Source organism: Propithecus coquereli, unplaced genomic scaffold, assembly GCF_000956105.1.
Source record: "Propithecus coquereli isolate 6110/MARCELLA unplaced genomic scaffold, Pcoq_1.0 Scaffold235, whole genome shotgun sequence".
In the NCBI taxonomy this organism is placed as follows: Eukaryota; Metazoa; Chordata; class Mammalia; order Primates; family Indriidae; genus Propithecus; species Propithecus coquereli.
The window spans coordinates 2,925,264-2,934,570 of record NW_012147897.1 but is presented as its reverse complement, the minus strand read 5'-3'; the positions used below and the strand labels follow the sequence as shown (position 1 = coordinate 2,934,570).

At 36.7% G+C, this 9,307-nt stretch overlaps 1 pseudogene; it reads right to left on the bottom strand.

Annotated features, from left to right (window-relative positions):
- Positions 1 to 2,647: 2,647 nt before the first annotated feature.
- LOC105811388 lies at positions 2,648 to 3,180 on the bottom strand (annotated as a pseudogene).
- Positions 3,181 to 9,307: the final 6,127 nt, after the last annotated feature.

The following is a 9,307-nucleotide window of genomic DNA, read 5'->3' as shown; positions in this document are numbered from 1 at the left end:
GGGATTCAGGTAATGATTTTTGGAAGAGAGGATACCTAAACTAATCAAATAATATTAAAATGGAAGCAGGTTAAGTTTTCTGAAACAAAATATTAATATATATTTTTTTAATTTCAGTGTTTTGTAGGTTCTTAAGTAGTGGTACACAAAGGAATAATACTTGTTATTTTGGTATTTACCACTTTTATTTTTTACTAACCTTATGGAGATATAATTTATATACAATAAAATTCATGCATTTTAAGTGTATAGAGTTTGATACATTTTAGTAATTGTATTAGTTGAGTAATTACCACCATACTCAATATATAGAACATTTCCATCATCCTAAAAAGCTTTCTTTTGCCCTTTGATGCTCTAGCCTCAGACAACTGCTGATCTGCTTTTTGACATTGTAGTTGTGTCTTTACTAGAATTTCATATAAATGGAATCATATAGTAGGTACACTATGTTTGACATCTTTTACTTAGTATAATGATATTTTTGAGATTCATCCATGTTGTGTATATTAATATTTCACTTTTTAAATTGCTAAGTAGTTTTCCATAGTGAGGGTTTGTCTTGACTTAGATCATTTTGTGCTGCTATGACAGAACACCTGAGACTGGATAATTTATAAAGAATAGAGATTTATTGGCTCACAGTTTTAATGGCTGAGAAGTCCAAGATCAAGGCAGTGGCATCTGGTGAGGGACCTCTTGATGTGTTATCACATGATGGAAAGGCAGAAGGGCAAAAAAAGAGAGAAGGGGACAGAATTCACCCTTTTATAACAGCATTGATTCCACCCATGAGAGCAGAGCCCTCATGGCTTTATCATATCTTAAAGGTTCCACTTCTTAATACTGTTACAGTGGCAGTTCAATTTCAACATAAATTTTGGAGAGGGACACATGTTTAAACCATAATAGAGTATAACCAGTATTTGTCCATTTCTCAATTGATAGGCATTTCATTGTTTCCAGTTTCTGGCTATTATAAATAATCCTGCTGTAAATATTTGTGTATGTGTCTTTGTATGGACATATGTTTTCATTTCTCTTGGATAAATACCTGGGAGTGTGATTGTTGTGTCTTTTGACAAATGTGTCTTAAATTTAAAAGAAACTACCAGAATGTTTTCCAAAGCAGCTATACCATTTTGCATTCTGATCAACAACGTATGAGCTTCCCAATTGTGCCAAATCCTTATCAGCACTTGTTAGTGTTAGTTTTCTTAACTTTAGTCATTCTAGTTGGTGTTTAGTGGAATCTCATTTTAATTTGTATTTCCCTGATGACTAGTGATGTTAAACATCTTTTCATTGTGACTGACCATTTGGATAGTTTCTGACATGAAGTGTCTATTCAAATCTTTTGCCCGTATTTAAAAATTGGGTTGTTTGACTTCTTATTGTTGGGCTGTAAGAGTTTTTTGTGTATTCTGGATCCAAGCCTTTTGTCAGATATGTTTTTCTCCCAGTCTGTGGCTTGCTTTATCATTTCTTTTTTTTTTTATGTGTTTCTTTTTAACGACATTTTATTTAATATACATTGATTCATTAACATTGAACTCACGGCCAACACCACTATAACTCATACTTGAATGAAGCTTATCTAACACACATGTTTTCTCCCTAAGGCACAACATAGCCTTCTTGCACTTAAGAACACTAGATAGCACTTCAGCACTATGCTTGGGGGCCATTTTAAACAGCAAAATCACTAACAAAAAACACAAAAATGCAAAAACGTGACACAAAGTAGACCATAAAAAGGATGCTTGTTTACAGTATGAGAGCTGAATCAAGAAGGCAGAGTGTTCCTTGTTTGACCTCAGCTGGGAATGAGTGCATTGGGCAATTCAAATTTTTTGCCACTCTGTGCGTGTCTGCAAATAACTGAGAAAGCACCACAGTATTGATTTTGGGGTTACAAACAAATTTTAGTAAGTAGGCAAATTCTCATATACAAAATCCATGAATGAGAATCAACTATACCTTCTTTTGGTATTGTTAAGTACCCCAGGTCGCCTCATCTGGAGGATGAGAACATATGAAATTTAGACCAGTTACAAAAAATGAAGAATTTTTTTTTTTTTTACGTACCTAAGAATGCAGTACTTAAGTTTTTGTCTCTGCCTTGCTATTATTTAGGAAAATAGAATGGAAGCTCCATGAGGGCAAGGATTTTTGTCTTTTTTGTTCATGCTGTATATGGTCAGCAGCTAGGACAGTGCCATACTCATAGCAGTTGTTCAACTAGTTGATATTTGTTCAGTGAATCAAGGAATGAAAATCACATTCAAACCAAAACACATGGATTAAACTACTGTTATATCATTGTGCTATGATAGTTACAGTTCCACAAGTTTTATAACTTGACATATGTGAAGGGAAAAAAAAAAAAACCTCAATTTTCCAGCTTTGGAAAGATCTGGGGCAAGGGAGTCAGAATTCAATGATAGGATTTTTCTCAACTGAACTAAGGACAGAGAATAGATGGTATGAGTCAACTCCCTGGCTGGCTGGTACCTTAGAGTAGATTGGAAAATTTCTTCTGCAGCCACAGGGAGTAGAAAACATCAGTAGCTGGATAAGATTTCAAATCTGCACTGGGAAAGATGTCGATTTCATTTGGGATGTGGAAGTCCCAGATGAAGGCCAGTTAGGTAATAATTGACATCTCCTCCCTGTCTCTGCTCTCAGACACAGGGTTGATTATGTTTGATAAATACTTTATGAGTTCCACCCAGATCTCCTAAGGGTCATCCTCAAGATTTGAGTGCACCAGCTTCAGCTTGTTTGAGGGTGGTGACAAAGACAGTCTTCTGTTATCACCTCCAGAGCCTGGTTTGTGGTGTGTAATTAACAGGCACTGAGTATCCTGTAAGAACTGCTGCTGGACAGAGGAGGAATACCACATTTCTGTTTCCTTCCAGTGGTTTGGGATGTCAGCATTGAAGATGATCACCACTCCATGAGCCATTCTTCATCAGGGCTGGCCAGCAGGACTCAAACTTTGTATCACTGCCACAGTCTTGTAGGTCAAATAATGTACAAGTTCTCAAATTCCAGGATCCTTTCTCTTTGGGTTGCGTTGTATTCAGTGATATCAGAAGATTCTGTCAGAAAGGTAGCCAAAATAGTTTTTCCACTCTTGCAGGGCACCATGAAGAGGATCTTGGCCTTCAGTGTCATTGTCCACTGCCTGCCGTTTCTTAACTTTGTCTTTTAAGGAGTAAAAGCTTTAAATTTTGATGAAATCTGTTTCATTAAAATTTCCTTTTTGTTTTGTGCTTTTTCCTTCCCTGTTTAAGAACTTTTTGATTATACCAATGTCACAAAGATTTTTCCTGTTTTCTTTTAGGAACTTAATTTTAGCTCTTACATTTAGTGTAATGATCCATTTGCAGTTAATTGATCTGGCATCTTTTTTTTTTTTTTTTAATGTGAGATCTTGCTCTGTCACCCAGGCTGGAGCACAGTGGTGCGATCATAGCTCACTGTAGCCTGAATCTTGTGGGCTCAAGCAATCCTTGTGCCTCACCCTTGCGAGTAGCTGGGACTACTGGCGTGCACCACCATGCCTGGCTAATTTTTTTTTTTTTTTGAGACCGAGTCTGGCTCTGTTGCCCTGGCTAGAGTGCCATGGCATCAGCCTAGATCACAGCAACCTCAAACTCCTGGGCTCAAGCGATCCTACTGCCTCAGCCTCCCGAGTAGCTGGGATTACAGGCATGCGCCACCATGCCCGGCTAATTTTTTCTATATATATATATTTTTAGTTGTCCAGATAATTTCTTTCTATTTTTAGTAGAGATGGGCCTCGCTCCTGCTCAGGCTGGTCCTGAACTCCTGACCCTGAGCGATCCACCCGCCTCGGCCTCCCAGAGTGCCAGGATTACAGGCGTGAGCCACCACACCTGGCCTAATTTTTTTAATTTATTGTAAAGCCACTGTACTTGGCCAGTTTTACTTTTGTCTTTCCAATTGATATGCCTCCTTACTTTTTCCTGCCTTTTTGCACTGTTCTTGGCCTCCAAGACAATGTTGAATAGACGTAGTGAGGCTGGACATCCTTGCTTTCTACCTCCTTGTTTTCTTTCTGATCTTAGGGGAAAAGCTTTGAGCCCTTCAGCATTGTATATGTAGCTGTAGATTTTTCATAGATGCCCTTAATCAAGTCAAGGAAGTTCCCTTTTATTCCTACTTTCCTGAGGACTTTTTTTTTTTTGGTTTGTTTTTGTTTAAGTCATGCTGTTGAATTTTGTCAAATATTTTTTCTGCATCTATGGAAATGATCGTATGGCTTTTCTCCTTTATTCTCTTGTGAGTTATATTGATTAAATTTTTTAATGTTGAACCATGCCTGCATTCCTCAGATAAACCCCACTGGTAATTATGTGTTGTCCTTTTTATATAATGCTGGATTTGATTTACTAATATTTTGTTAAGGACTTTTACCTCTGTGTTTATAAAGGATTTTGGCTGTAGGTTTTGTCATGTAATAATTCTATGTTTAACTTTTTGAGGAACTGTCAAGCTGTTTTCCACAGCAAGTGTACCATTTTACATTCTCACCAACAATGTATGAGGGTTCTGATTTCTTCACATCTTGACCAATACTTATTATTTTCTGTTTGTTTGTTTTTATAGTCATCCTAGTGGATATGAAATAGTGTTTCATTGTAGTTTTGATTTGCATTTCCCTAATGACTAGTGATGTTTAGCATCTTTTCATGTGCTTGTTGACCATTTATATATCTTCTCAGAGAGCTGTCTATTCAAGTCCTTTGCTCATTTTTAAATTGGGTTGTTTATCTCTTTGTTGTGGAGGTTTAAGAGTTCACTTTATCAGATATTAGACCCTTATCAGACATATGATTTGCAAATATCTCTCCCATTCTGTTGTCGTTTATATTCTTGATAATGTCTTGATATATAAAAGTTTGAAATTTTGATAAAGTCCATTTTACCTATTTTTTTCTTCAGTTGTGCTTTTGGTGTCGTATCTGAGAATCCATTGCCAAATTCAAGGTCATGCATATTTATTCCTATGTTTTTTCTAAGAGTTTTATAGTTTTAGTTGTTAAATTTAGGTCCTTGAGCCATTTTGAATTAAGTTTTATATTTGAAATGAGATAGGGGTCCAACTTCATTCTTTTGCACATGTAAATCTTGTCCTAGCACCATTTGTTGAAGGGATTATTCTTTACCAATTTAATGGTCTTGGCACCCTTGTCAAAAATCAGTTGATCATAGATGTTTGGGTTTTTCTCTGGACTATCAATTCTATTCCAGTGAACAATACTATAAACCAGCTAGATGTAGCAGGCATATATAGACCGTTCCACCCAACAAAGCAGAATATACATTCTTCTCAAGTGCACATAAATCATTCTCCAGGATAGATCATATGTTAGACTGGAAACAATTATCAGTAAATTTAAAATCATACAAAGTATCTTCTTCGCCCACAGTGGAATAAAGCTAGAAATCAGTTAATAGAAGGAAACTGGAAAATTTGCAAATATGTGAAAATTAAACAACACACTCTTAAATAACTAATGGGTCAAAGAAGAAATCACTAGGGAAATTAGAAAATACTTTGAGGCCATTGAAGACAAAAATCACAACATACCAAAACTTATAGTATGCTGTGAAACTAGTATTCAGAGGAATTTTATAGTTGTAAAGGCCTGTGTTAAAAAAGGTGATCTTAAGTCAGCAACCTAACTTTATACCCTAAAGAACTAAAAAAAAAGAGCAAGGTAAACCCAAAGCCAGCAGAAGGAAGAAAATAATAAAGATTAGATCAGAGATAAATGATGTAGAATAGAAAAATAATAAAGAGAATGAATGGAACCAAAGTTGGTTCTTTGAAAAGATCAAAAAATTGACAAAACTTTAGCTAGACCAAAAAAAAAGAAAGGCACGATGGTGCGCATGTGTTGTCCCACTACCCAGGATCTTGAGGCAGGATCGCTTGAGTGCAAGAGTTTTAGTCCAGTCTGGGCAACATAGCAAGCGACCCAATCTCTAATTAAATAATCAATCAATCAATCAAATATCTAAAATCAGGAAATAAAATGGGGATATTACTACCTTAGGGAAATTAAAAGGATCATAACAGATCACTGAACAGTTGTTCTCTAGTAAATTAGATAAATGTAGATGAAATGGGCAAATTTCCACACAAATTTCTAAAACTGATTCCAGAAGAAATAGAAATTCTGAGCAGACCTATAACAAGTAAAGAGATTGGATGAGTAATCAAAAAACCTCACAAAAAAGAGAGAAGTCTAGGACCATAGGGCTTCACTGGTGAATTCTATCCAACAGTTAAAATTTGGTATATGTATACAATGGAATATTACTCAATTATAAGAAACGACGGTGATCTAGCACCTCTCATACTTTCCTGGATAGAGCTTGAGCCCATCCTCCAAAGTGAGGTATCACAAGAACGGAAGAATAGGCTCCACATGTACTCACCATCAAATTGGCACTAACTGATCAACGCTATGTGCTCACACGGTAGTAATATTCTCCAGGGATTAGGGGGTTGGGGGTGGGTAAACTCACAATTAATGGATGCGGTAAGCATTGTAGGGGGGGAAAGGCACACCCCAAATCATGGTTTGGGTGGAGGAAAGTCATAACATGTAACCAAAATGTTTGTACCCCCATAATATCCTGAAATAAAAAAGAAAAAAGAACATCAATCCTACTCATACTCTTTTTTAAAAAAATTTCAGCATATTAGAGGGGTACAAATGTCTAGGTTACATATATTGCCTTTGCCCCACCCGAGTCAGAGCTTCAAGCGTGTCCATCCCCCACATGGTGTGCACTGCAGCCATTAGGTGTGAATATACTCATTCCCTCCTCCCCGTACCTCCTGCCCAACACCTGATGAATATTACTACCAAATGTGCACATAAGTGTTGATCAGTTAATACCAATTTGATGATGAGTACATGTGGTGCTTGTTTTTCCATTCTTGTGATACTTCACTTAGTAGTATGGGTTCCAACTCTATTCAGAATAGTACAGGAGGTGCTAGACCACCATTGTTTTTTGTGGCTGAGTAGAACTCCATGGTATACATATACCACATTTTATTAATCCACTCACGTATTGATGGGCACTTGGATTGTTTCCACATCTTTGCAATTGTGAATTTTATTGCTATAAACATTCGAGTGCAGATGTGTTTTTTGTAGAATGCCTTTTTTTCCTCTGGGTAGATGCCCTGTCATGGAATGGTAGCTCCTTGAGATATCTTTTAGCTCCTTGAGATATCTTCATATTGCTTTCCACAGAGGTTGTACTGGTTTGCAGTCCCACCAGCAGTATATGAGTGTTTCTATCTCTCCACATCCACACCAACATTTATTGTTTTGGGACTTTTTGATAAAGGCCATTCTCACTGGAGTTAAGTGATATCTCATTGTGGTTTTGATTTGCATTTCCGTGATGATTAGAGATGTTGAGCATTTTTTCATATGTTTGTTGGCCATTTGTCTGTCTTCTTTTGAAAAGTTTCTGTTCATGTCCTTTGCCCACTTTTTAATGGGGTTGTTTGATCTTTTTCTTGTTGATTTTCCTGAGTTCTATATAGATTCTAGTTAATCAGCCCATTATTGGATGTGTCGTGTGCAAATATTTTCTCCCATTCTGTAGGTTGTCTTTTTGCTCTCGTGATAGTTTTCTTGGCTGTGCAGAAGCTTTTTAATTTGATCAGGTCCCATTTATTTATTTTCGTTGTTGCTGTGATTGCCTTTGGGGTCTTCTTCATTAGTTCTTTGCCTAGGCCAATGTATATAACAGTTTTTCCAACATTTTCTTCTAGAATTCTTATAGTTTCATACCTTAGGTTTAAGTCTGTTGCCTACGGTGAGTTGATTTTTGTGAGAGGTGAGAGGTGCGGATCCTGTTTCAGTCTTCTACTTGTGGCTATCCAGTTTCCCAGCACCATTTATTGAATAAGGATTCTTTTCCCCAATGTATGTTTTTGTCTGCTTTGTCAAAGATGGGATGGCAATATAAGGATGGTTTTATATCTGGGTTCTCAGTTCTGTTGCATTGGTCTATGTCTCTGTTCTTGTGCCAGTATCATGCTGTTTAGTTACTATAGCCTTGTAGTATAGCTTTAAGTCTGGTAAATTGATGCCTCCCAATTTGTTCTTTTTGCTTCAGATTGCTTTTGCTATATGGGGTCTTCTCTGGTTCCATATGAAGTGTAGAATTATTTTTCTAGATCTGTAAAAAATGATGTTGGTATTTTAATAGGGATTGCATTGGATCTGTAGATCACTTTGGGTAGTATAGACATTTTGACAATGTTGATTCTGCTGACCCATGAGCATGATATGGTTTTCCACCTTTTTATGTCCTCTGCTGTTTCCTTCCTCAGTGTTTAATGGTTGTCCCTGTAGAGGTCTTTCACCTCCTTAGTTAAATATATTCCTAGGTATTTTATTTTCTTTGTTGCTATTGTGAAGGGTATTGAGTCTTTGATTTGGTTCTCAGTTTGTTGTTGGTGTATAGGAATGCTACTGATTTCTGTACATTGATTTTTGTAACCTGAGACTTTGCTGAATTTGTTTATCAATTCCAGTATTCTCATGGCAGAATCTTTGGGATTTTCTAGATAAAAGATCATATCGTCAACAAAGAGCCATAGTTTGACCTCTTCTGCCCCCATTTGGATTCCCTTGATTTCCTTCTCTTATCTGATTGCTCTGGCTAGTACTTCCAGCACTATGTTGAATAGAAGTGGTGATAGAGAGCAACCTTGCTGGGTTCCACTTGTAAGTGGGAATGCTTTTAATTTTTCCCCATTCATGAAGTATAATGTTGGCTGTGGGTTTGTCATATATGGCTTTAATCATTTTTAGATAAGTCCTGTCTATGCCTATTTTGTTAAACGTTCTTATCATAAAACAGTACTGAATTTTGTCAAATGCTTTTTCTGCGTCTATTGAGAGGATCATATGGTCTTTGTTTTTACTTCTATTTATGTGGTGAATTACATTTATAGATTTGCATATGTTCAACCATCCCTGCGTCTTAGGGATGAAGCCCACTGGGTTGTGATGGATTATTTTTTTGATAAGCACCCGAATTCGGTTTGCTAGGATTTTTTGAGAATTTTTGACTCATACACTGCTGGTGTGACTGCAATCTAGTACAACCTCTGTGGAAAGCAATCTGGAGATACCTCAAAGAGCTAAAAGTAAAACTACCATTTGACTCAATAATCCCATTACTGAGCATCTACCCAAAGGGAAAAAAGACATCTGCACTCAAATGTTTATAG